Raw genomic sequence first — 12,527 nt, 5'->3', positions numbered from 1 at the left:
GAAAAACAGACTGTGGATGTTGCATGGTATTTTGGACGCCAGTTGAAAATCAATTCCTCATTATGAGTTTGAGACCTGTGTGACTCATTGATGGCTGGTATGCACCCACTCCACTGTGTTGTGTTGCCTGGGCATAATCCTGTCTGTCAGAGGAAGCTTAGACTCCTGTCCAAGTTTTTAATTTGATGCTATGAACATATAAAGTAAGACGCACAGTACACAAATCTCTCATATTTCTTCTCAAGTCACTGTGGGCCAAATTCAATCAAAGCACGTCACAGCACTTTCTCTCAGAATAACACGTAAACAACATAATTAAAGTGCAGTTATACATCTTTGATGATGAATGTGTTTCCCCTTCTTTATTCATTTATACAATACAACTTTGCTAGTCTTAAGTCTCTGACACACAGCAAGGGGCTGACAGATGTAAATGAGTATGAATAAAAACGATGTGGGAGTTAGCTAATCTCTGTGTGTTTGCCAAGTGAAGCAGGAGAGCTGTTATAAAAAAAAGCAGAGAGCAACTAGTAGGTGTTACACTCACTGTGTAACATGTTTCATCATCACTCCACAACTTCTAAAGTATCCCTTAAAAAAATGTATATGAAAATAGCAAACATTTAGCCTTACATTTATCCAAGGCAATGACCACAAGATGGAGATTTTTTGTTAACATTTTACTCAAAGTGGGTATAGCGACATAAAGCATTCATAACACCTTTATGAAACCAGTCATGACTCCTTTAAATTTGTGTTCTTTGATATTCACCCTCACATTTATTCCGGTTATGACAATGAGATGGATATTGTTTTGTGTTTTGTGCTCTTCGATTGAGGGTTTGATGTAGTTCTTCTGATGCTAGCCTTATCACTGTTGTACGTTAAGTCCCATAGGGGTGGATCTATTTTTCTGTCCTTACGTGAAATATTGCTCTGCTGAGTGTTCACTCAGGTGGACAGAAATCATTGCCGTTCTCCAGGTTAGTCTGACAGATGGGCATCATCCAGACTCTGGGAAAAAACAAAGGCTCGGATGGGATACTGAACTACCAGGTTGGACCCATACTTTATCCTCTGCATTGCACTCCATGAAAAACATACTTCAAGGCTCAATATAACTGGGTTAATTTTGTTAGGAATCAGAAGGAAGGGATCTGTTTTTTTATTTTTATCGCCTACTGAGATAAAGGAATGAGAGACCTGTACGGAGAACATTGTTGTTTCTCTATGAATCTGAAGAAAACAATAGAACAATAACATGTGAATATATGTTTCAGTATGTGTCATCAAGTCTTTTTGAGTTTAGCTTTATTAACGTACTGTAAACAGCATTTTTTTGTACTGTACACAGTATTCATTAATATAGTACGATTTACATTGGACAAAAATATAAGCGCAAAATGCAACAATTTCAAAGATTTGACTGAGTTACAGTTCATATAAGGAAATCTGTCAATTGAAATAATTCATTAGGCCCTATGAATCTATGGATTTCACATGACTGGGAATACAGATATACATCTGTTGGTCACAGATACCTTTAAGAAAAGGTAGGTGCGTGGATCAGAAAACCAGTCACTATCTGGTGTGACCACCGTTTGTCTCATGCTGCGTAACACATCTCTTTTGCATAGAGTTGATCAAGTTGTTGATTGTGGCCTGTGGAATGTTGTTCCACTCCTCATCAATGGCTGTGCGAAGTTTCTGGATATTAGCGGGAACATGGAACATACATCGATCCAGAGCATCCCAAACTTGCTCAATGGGTGACATGTCTGGTGAGTATGCAGGCCATGGAAGAGCTGAAATATTTTCAGCTTCCAGGAATTGTGTAGAGATCCTTGCGACATGGGGCCGTGCATTATCATGCTGAAACATGAGGTGATGGCGGAGGATGAATTGCACAACAACGGGCCTCAGGATCTTGCCACGGTATCTTGGTGTACTGAAATTACCATCGATAAAAAGCAATTGTGTTTGTTGTCCGTAGCTTATTCCAGCCCATACCATAACCCCACCGCCACCATGGGACACTCTGTTCACAATGTTGACATCAGCAAACCTCTCGCCCACACAACGCCATACACGCTGTCTGCAATCTTCCGCTACAGTTGAAACCGGGATTCATCCGTGAAGAGCACACTTCTCCAGCATGCCAGTGGCCATGGAAGGTGGACATTTACCCACTGAAGCCGGTTACGACGCCGAACTGCAGTCAGGTCAAGACCCTGCTGGTGAGGACAACAAGCACACAGATGAGCTTTCATGAGACAGTTTCTGATAGTTTGTGCAGAAATTCTTTGGTTGTGCAAACCAACAGTTTCATCAGCTGTCCAGGTGGCTGGTCTCAGACGATCCTGCAGGTGGACAAGCCAGATGTGGATGTCCTGGGCTGGCATGGTTACACGTGGTCTGCGGTTGTGAGCCCAGTTGGACGTACTGCCAAATTCTCTAAAACAACGGTGGAGGCGGCTTATGGTAGAGAAATAACATTAAATTATTTGGCCACTACTCTGGTGGACATTGCTGCAGTCAGCATGCCAATTGCACAATCCCTCAACATTTTAGACATCTGTGGCATTGTGTTGTGTGACAAAACTCCACATTTTAGAGTGTCCTTTTACTGTCCCCAGCACAAGGTGCACCTGTGTAATGATCATGCTGTTTTATCAGCTTCTTGATATGCCACACCTGTAAGGTGGGTGGATTATCTTGGAAAAAGATACATGCTCCCTAACAGGGAGCATGTATCTAGCTCATGAAACATGAGACCAACACTTTACATGTTGCGTCTATATTTTTGTTCAGTGTAGTTTTTCTTAGTCTTACTTAGTTCACTTTTTATTTTCCAAATGTAAATCCTATGGTAAAGTTGTTTATCTCGGAAACCATGTGAATACCTATAATAACCTGACATATTCTTCCATTTAATGTCCCTAAATTAACCACTTCAAATGAAGTGAAATTGAATGACATTAGCATGCATTTACTGTAGCTTTGCAAGAATAAGCAAATCATCACCAGTATTAAGTGTACGTACGGCCTCAACAGAGAAGAGAGGAGACATTATGTTTTGTTCATGGAGAAGTAATTGAGCCTTTCAACCATCTCTCTTAACACACTGCACCACATAACCACTGGTTGTCTCAACCTGACGGGTATCAGATGAATAATTCTGATGTTAATTATAAGGTTGAAGAATATATAGAGACAAATCCTTTCATGGTGGGTAATGAAGGAAGTTAAATATGTCATTAAATGCACTAGCTAGCAGCTAAGATTCTTATATTCATTTTTAGGAGGACACATGTTGGTGGAGCGATTTGGCCGTGACATGCTATTTATGGAAGCGTCATATCTTCTGTCCCCTGTTCACAAAGTGAAGGAGAACAAAACTACTTCAAACTACTTCAAAAGTCTGAAGGTGTGGATTCGTTTCTTTTTGTCCGATCCTTCCTGAGGGTATGTTCCCATGCTATGTACATTTTTAGAAGTAACCACAGACTTAGACAATCTCCCCGTGCAATGACCTACACCGACAACGATTCAAAAGGTGTTTGGTTCCTAGTGAGGTTCTAGATCAAGTTAGAAGGAAATGCATTATAAAGGTTTACCGCTAGCAGGTCAGCTTCCTTTTGGCGGTGCAATACATGACATTATTCGTAATGTCAGCCATGATGCTGAGACTTTGATCCTGTGATATTGTTTTTCATGGTTATGAGCTACACTTCATTTGCCGAATGAACATTATTGATTTGCTTATTAGATTTGATCTACCTACTGTGAACCTCCCAGACTTTCTCTATAATATATTCTGATCTGGAGTCACAGTTATTTGCTCTCCTCCGGCAAGTTACGGCCAGTTCATTACAGAAATGTGATGACACTTTGAAATTAATAAGATGGATATTTAGAATTTCAAAGGCATCGTGTCTGTTTATCAGTTGTAACACAGCATAGGACAACATAACACAATGCCATTCAACCCAACCCAACACAGCACATCACAAGAGGTGAGAGGTGCTGGTTCAAATGCTGGTTTGTAGGAATAATCGCCCTGCGTCCACTGAAGTTGGTCATCTTTTTCATGGTCCTTCCAGACGGATTGGAACAGGCAACCATAGGAACTGCATTAGACAATATGTATTCTTTTCATCTATTGAGTGTACAGTTTCTGTATCACGTCAGCTAGGCGGTCGACTACATGGCCGTAACCAGTAGTGTCATCCTGCAGGTCTGTACTGCATAGAGACAGACAGAGAGAAGCATCGTTGTCACACAAACACACACACGCACGCACGCACGCACGCACGCACGCACGCACGCACGCACGCACGCACGCGCGCACACACACACACACACACACACACACACACACACACACACACACACACACACACACACACACACACACACACACACACACACACACACACACACACACACGAGAGCCACTCCACCATAGAGACAGGGCCAGAGAGCTCCTAGCTGCTCAGTCAACCCTGAAAGCATGTCAGCTGGTTTGGAGGATGATTTGATCTGCTGAGCTTGCAGATCAGACTGAGCACATCACTCTTGTACTGTACCCGTTCTGTTTTTGTCTGTCCATCTCTCTCTCTGTCTCTCTGTCTCTTCCCAACAAACAATAAGAAAGTGAAACAGCAGGACAACAACATTGTTGTGGCGTGGCAATGTTTGCCAATGTCTATCGCAATGAACAGTATATTTGAATGGTCATAACATATCCACGAGATAGAGAGACCTGTCAGCAGTGATCAAGTCAAACGCAGTATTATTCCTCTCAGCATTGATTACCTCGGCTCTGCATTTCTGGGATGCAGGCCGGGGGGGTGGGGGGGTGCGCGTGCGTGCATGGCCCCTAGGATCTGTCTCCCGGATAATGCTTCCTGCCAAAGGGGTGGAACGTTAAGCTAAATAGGCACAATGTGTTCCGACGTCTCAGAGCTAATGTCAGAGCGAAGGCATCCTGCGGGGAAATTGGGGACCTGACCTGCGCGTCCTGCAAGGCAGGGATGCATATTGCTTTGACCCTCCCATTTGGCCCCTCGATTGTTTTTCAATTAATCCTGGCCACTTTGAGGCAACTGACGCTGACAGATGGTAAGGTCTTTGTTCAGGTTCACAGAGGATCACAGCAGATAGTGCTTACTGGGGGAGAAAAGTGAAATTTCGCCAAAAGATGCTCAATCTGAAGTGAGCACGAGCTGGCATTGAGGCAGTCGTTAAGTGCTGAGGTATTGAAAACGCAGGGATCTGGGCGATAAAGAATACCACTGTACTGAAGTTTTGAAGGAGAGGAGGATATTCAACTGTAATGTTCAATGACCCCCACCACACAACCCCTGTTGAAGTAATATGAGCTATTGCCATCAGGGAAAACTTAGGCTACAGAACACCACTACACAAAATGGATTAGAATGATCAGTGGCATGTTCTTATCTTGCCAAACCCTCTCATGCTAAAACAGTAACATTAGACTACACTATATTTACCACCTGGCATCATTAATGTGAGAGAAAGACGATTCTCTCAATGGATCCCAACATGGTTGACTTTCATGCTTGAGGAGGTCAGTGCCCTATCCATCCTAATAAGCATCACTCACTATTGTCTGGTTGTGAATAAGGCCTCTCTGCCTTAGACAGGAGAGAGGCTGGACTGAGGCTGTCCCAAATGGCACCTTATTCCCTATATATTCCCTATATACTTTTGACCAGGGCACATAGGGCTCTGGTTAAAAGTAGTGCACTATATAGGAAATAGGGTGCCATTTGGGAAGTAAGCTGAGACTTGAGAGATTATCTCCTCTCCTCTCCTCTCCTCTCCTCTCCTCTCCTCTCCTCTCCTCTCCTCTCCTCTCCTCTCCTCTCCTCTCCTCTACTCTCCTCTACTCTCCTCTCCTCCTCTTTATTGGTCACTAAAGCATGGCAGATGTGCTGTTAAGTAGCTCTCAACGATTGTTAGCCGGAGCCCTAACTTTACCCTGGTGCTAAGCTATTGATTCTGCATTAGATAAACATGAATCTAGTAAATAAGAGGTGAGTGGGGAGCCATTGACCTCGCCATTGTGCCGTGTAGCGAGAGAGAGGCAAGACAGGACACAATGAGAGCAGGGAGCTTCATTTGAAGTGTAATTATCTTTCCCACTCAAGTGCAGTGAAGGGACAAATGGGACAGACAGTGGAAACATAGATTATATGCGTTGGACTACAAAGGTCAAACCTCCAACTAAAAAGCCTTTAGATAAAAAAAGAAGAAGAAGTGAATTATGAATATAAACTAATGGGATTTAGGGAAATATCCAAATCGGACTGCATGGAGGAAAACATTGATTAATGCCTTTGGCATAGTCAGTGAGCGAGGTTTATAGTCTGTGCTTTTGTATCAAGGCTACTGTAATGTTGTTTCGACTGATGTGATTTCAACTTAATTACAATAAAATACATTTAAATATGATTTAGAATGAATTTGTTAGTTGTATTTTTCATGCAACACTGAACTTGAAAGGGTATTACTTTATGTTAGTGTAAATAAATCATAAAATGTGTGTATTGGGGTTGTAATGTAATGTTGCTACATGCATTGTAAGTATAAGGAATAGTTATAATAATAATAATAATACAAGTGATAATGATAGTGGTTGAGATGTGAATCTGATGTCTGGAATGGGGGTTTGGACTCTTACCAAATATTACACTTATTACATATTTCAATGGTCTCATAACTGATCCAATAGTCATTTATTCAAATGTTTTATGAAACAATATTTAAAGCGGAAATAAAATCATACCTTGATGCTGCCTGTGTTTCTTGTTTTATTGTCCTAGGTTTTCTCCCTAGGGGTTTTTAACGATACCAATAAAGTCACAACAGAAATCCCTTTCAAAGATATTGCTGGTGATATTCCATCCATCTGTTAAACCCTTTTTATGCTGGTGAAGAATTTATGGAAAAGGCCCTCTAACAAGTTTGATTTATGTTTATGTATTTGTGAAGAGACAGGTAATCACAGTGGAACTCTGGAAGCGCAGAACAGAAGTACATAAAAACAATGCCGCAAGGATTGGATCAGTTCAACTGGATCGCATTTGTCCTGGAAAAGCACCTACGGCAGCAAAAGAGCAGCACGGCAGGACAGTATATCTGGGAAATAGGATCTCTCTGACCATTTATTAATCAATAAACACATTGGGATGCATCAAACCATTACGCTTTGTGCCTGGTTTTAATATCACTAATTAATTTTCCCACTGGGATCTGGGGTGTTGGTTGAGCTACAAGGCCTGCAAATCAACACTGAAGTTGTCAACATGATGTGATGAGTGTTGCAGGATCAACATCATGCTGTGATAAACATGCAACGAAATGGTGCTATAGTCTCCTGCATGTCACTGCTCTTGAAAATATTTTAATGTTGTCATTCGGGGCCTTTTATGGCATCACAGTCACTCCCAAGTCAATTCACCCTTTTTCGATCAGTGTATTTATCACCATAGCCACAATTATCACGATTAATAATGTCTCTAAACAAACACAAAATGACAAAATGAGTCACAAATGCACACAAAATGACCGTACAAAGTACACAGTTGCAGTGCATTTCATAACTACAGTCACAACGCACAAATACATTAGATCTCTGCTTGCAGCAGCGGACATCCGAAGCCCCTGTATCTCTCCTGAACCTGTTGGCCAGTGGAGCCTCGTAGAGGCCGGATGTGATCGAAAGTGAAAGCCTTCCAGTTGTATTTAACCCAGCTCTCCTGATTCTCTATGAAGCCTGGCTGGCTGTGCGCAGATGATAACTGAGAGCAAAGGTCTGACATTAATAGGAGCCATGGGATGAACTGACTGACTGAGTGTGTGTGTGTGTGTGTGTGTGTGTGTGTGTGTGTGTGTGTGTGTGTGTGTGTGTGTGTGTGTGTGTGTGTGTGTGTGTGTGTGTGTGTGTGTGTGTGTGTGTGTGTGTGCTTGCGTGTGTGTGTGTCTATACAAGGAGGAACATATTACTCTTTCCCAGAAGATAGTGATTGACCGAGGGGCTGTATTTAATCCGTATCGCAGAAGTATCGCGGAAGATCCGCGTTATAGCTATATTGAAATTTAAAGGCAATTTTCCCGCGTTCGCATAGACCGCATTCACGGTAAATGCTGCATATGTCGGCTCAATCGGAAATGACCTTTACATTTTAACGTGGCTCTTCCGCGATACGGATTGAATCCATCCCAAAGTCAAACACAGAAGAAAGAGGTATATTGGTTTAGCATAAAGGCTGTCTGTCTCCTGGGTGATTATTTTAACCTTGTATACTAATAATTTCTGTGTAATAATTTTCTCAGAGGATGGGCTATTTGATTATTGGAATTCATTGTGCTTGTTAATTATGTGTGTGTGGCATTTCCAGCCTAATTTGTATTTCCTTCCCGTTTAGCATTTCAAAGCTTAAAGTCATTTTCAACACCTTATTAAACGTCTTCAATTGCAGAATGTAATCTCCAACACCCCGACTACATCAATCGGGAGGTATTTAAGAGAACGTTAGAATTAAAGAAAGTATGACAGGGGGGATGAAACGTGATAGGAATATGATGAGTTGGCTAGGTACAGCTAGAAGTCTACTTTCTATATTCCTGGATCGAATAGTTACAATATTTACCTACAATGTTTTGATTGACACTTCAAGTTAATAACCATCTTTGTATCCGAAATCTGATTCAGTCTCACATTACTTTAACATTTTCTAATCTTGAAAAAAGTATGTAATGACAAAATGTGCTGTCTCCCATCATGCTTCTGTGTTATCAGGTGCCAACCCAGACCCCTACCCCAGATGTTGTGCTTCATCCCTGATTACTTTGCTTGAATTAGCGTTCGTATCAAACAACTTTGGCTTTAGGCAACATGCAGGGCAGCTGCTTAAAATATTATGTTCCTGTTGTGTCCTACAGAGAGCAGAAATAATTAGGCCTTTGGTTTTGGACTGAACAAATATAGGCCTACACATAAACTGGTGAATTTAAGTGCAAAATGCCACTACTGTCAGTTTTTGTTGTTGTAATTCTACTTGCCAAAATTAAGCGGATATTTGGTTTCCAAATGAAATGTGTCTATCCTCCTTATACATAGATACATAGCTTGAGGAAAAAATGATGGAATTTCACTATGGCGGAGAAACATAACTTGAGCGACTGAATCTACAGCTGAAGAGTTGCCTTTGTAATGTCGATTCATGCATGTTGTCTTCTCTTGCTAATGTTCATTTACAGTTCCGGGCATACAGTATAAGCCCTTACAGTACGCACATTGCCAAATTAAATGTGGCTTGTAGTTGGAAGAATCTCAGGTATTTTGTTGTGGGTAAGGACATGGAGACAGGGAGAGTGCTCAGGGTCAAAAACATCTAACAGATCATATCTTGTGTATTTGCATCACTGACCTTCTCTGACAGCCAACCAACGCCTAGGAGAAAACAAAACAGAAGAACAGAAACATATTCCCTCCAAACTGCAGTATATTGTACTAACTGTAACCACTATTGAAATAGAAACCACTACAGAAACAGAGAAACCTTATTGCTTTCCTTATATTGGGAACTACATTGCAGTTTATGTGGATCTTTCAAGCTCCAATGAAGCTGTTTACGTCTTGCATAGCTTGTCTTGAGCAGATTATGCTTATTCTAGCAAGAAGAGTAATATCTATTTAAGTTATTATTTTAACTGTTTACAGCGGGATATATGTCGTACACAGAAAATTATACTTTTGGACAGGAAAGTGGATAGACTTTGACAACACAGGTAGAACCAGAAACATGAAGCGGTGTTGTAACCACCCACTCAATACAATATAGCGTTCAACTTTTGGGCAAATCAGTTTTCAACTTTCTTTTCAATCAATGTTGGCATTTATGAACCTTTCCCTTTTCAACTTTGTACTTCCAGATAAATTGTATTGGTAGATGAAAGGTATGCTACTCATAAAAACATCATAACAATCCTCTCAAAGGGAATTATTGAATTTTGATGTTCCTCTTATGAGCACCATTTATTTAACTTAGCAGAAAATCAAAAGCTGTTTGACAATCGGAGAAATCAAACGACGCAGCAGCAGCAGCCTATCTTCCTTATCTATCTGTTCTCCAAACTTTCCAAAAGTCACTTTCTCCATTATTCCTTCTTTCCTTTCTTTCATTTCCTTCTTTCCTTTTTTCCTCTCATCAAAAACGCCTTCAAGCCTTACTTCTGTTCTGTAAACTGACTTTCTTTTCCTCTAGCTTTGTCTTTTACTTTCTGCTGCTTGTACAAGTTTTTTGTCCAGATCCGTTGGAGTATAGCTGTTGATTACTACCATAAATTACTTACTTTTATTCTTGCGGTCCCGTAGGTGTTTGAAGTGATTTCTGCCTCAGCCCACTGATAAGGTGTAGGAGCCAATCTGATGCTGCTGAGGAAGCCAGATTACATCTCACTAGACTATTTTTGGTCTGGGTATGACTGCAAGGCATCAAACCACCCCCACACAACCCAGCGTACAAAGAAACACACATTTAGCAAGCACTAGGCCCTATCTCAACCTTGGTGTATTTGAGAACTATACCTAACATATATGATTGTTCTTTGTGGCCATGGGGTTTAGACTCTACCTGAATTTGAGAAATATACCTAACATACTGTAGGTGTTTGTTCTTTGTGGCCATGCGGTTTAAAGCGGTAAGACAAGGACTTAAGTCAAGGTTAATGTTTGTTGTCTAACCTCTGTCTGGGCACACATATTCTAGTGATTGATGCGTCCTCACTCATTCTCCCACAAGGATTAAGAGCAACATTTATATTCCTTGACCTCTGTTTCATAACCTTCATTTCCTCTTACTCATAGTTACTCCATAAATAGCATATAGCATAATGTCAGCAGGGACGGTTTTGTTTATACATGACAATATCTGCTATCAGAAGTGTAACTAAGCATTGTTCAATCAGATAGTAATAATGTTAATGCAATGGAAATAAACAGAGCCCTTGGCGGTGAACATGCTGTGTGTGCATTAAACAGAGGGATTAGATCACTTGCCATCTGGTCAACCCAAACAGCTACATAGCGCTGCAGGCAATGCATAGCAAGGAAGTCATTTATATCTGTCTCAGGTGATTTACCCAAGTGCTCATAGATTCTAATGGTGTAATGGGTCTGAGCCCATTGAGGATTTGATATACTGTATGTTGTGGTGTAGATTGCACGGACACCAAATTCAAAGGTCAATATTATGCTGGTAACGGTTGTGATGGTATGGAATGTGAATATGATATAACTAACTGACAAATCATTCATTATTGCCCTGATGACTCATTCAAGGGTTTTTCTTTATTTTTACTATGTTCTACATTGTAGAATAATAGTGAAGACATCAAAACTATGAAATAACACATATGGAATCATGTAGTAACCAAAAAAGTGTTAAAGAAATCAAAATATATAATTTATATTTGGGATTCTTCAAAGTAGCCACCCTTTGCCTTGATTACAGCTTTACACACTCTTGGCATTTGGCTCAAGCAGATTCATGAGGTAGACACCAGGAATGCATTTCAATGAACAGGTCTGCCTTGTTACAAGTTCATTTGTGGAATTGCCTTCCTGCTTAATGCATTTGCGCCAATCAGTTGTGTTGTTAAGGTAGGGGTGAAATACAGAAGATAGCCCTATTTGGGAAAAAACCAAGTGCATATTATGGCAAGAACAGCTCAAATAAGCAAAGAGGAACGACAGTCCATCATTACTTTAAGACATGAAGGTCAGTCAATGAGGAACATTTCAAGAACTTTGACAGTTTCTTTGTGCAGTCGCAAAAACCATGAAGCGCTATGATGCAACTGGCTATCATGATGACTGCCACAGGACAGGAAGACCCCGAGTTACCTCTGCTGCAGAGGATAAGTTAAATTAGAGTTACCAGCCTCAGAAATTGCAGCCCAAATAAATGCTTCACAGAGTTCAAGTAACAGACACATCTCAACATCAACTGTTCAGAGGAAACTGTGTGAATCAGACCTTCATGGTCGAATTGCTGCAAAGAAACCCCTACTAAAGGAAACCAATAATAAGAAGAGACTTGCTTGGACCAAGAAACACGAGCAATGGACATTAGACCGGTGGAAATATGTCCTTTGGTCTGATGAGTCCAAATTTGAGATCTTTGCTTCCAATTGCGTGTCTTTGTGAGATGCAGAGTAGGTGAACGGATGATGTCCGCACGTGTGGTTCCCACCATGAAACATGGAGGAGGAAATGTGATGGTGTGGGGGTGCTTTGCTGGTGACACTGTCAGTGATTTATTTAGAATTCAAGGCACACTTAACCAGCATAGCTACCACAGCATTCTGCAGCGATATGCCATCCCATCTGGTTTGCCTTTAGTGGGACAATCATTTGTTTTTCAACAGGACAATGACCCAACATACCTCCTGGCTGTGTAAAGGCTATTTGACCAAGAAAGAGAGTGATGGAC

The sequence above is a fragment of the Salvelinus namaycush genome, chromosome 33 (genome assembly GCF_016432855.1).
Source record: "Salvelinus namaycush isolate Seneca chromosome 33, SaNama_1.0, whole genome shotgun sequence".
NCBI lineage: Eukaryota > Metazoa > Chordata > Actinopteri > Salmoniformes > Salmonidae > Salvelinus > Salvelinus namaycush.
The sequence above is the reverse complement of the archived record's forward strand: the minus strand, read 5'-3'. Positions refer to the sequence as shown.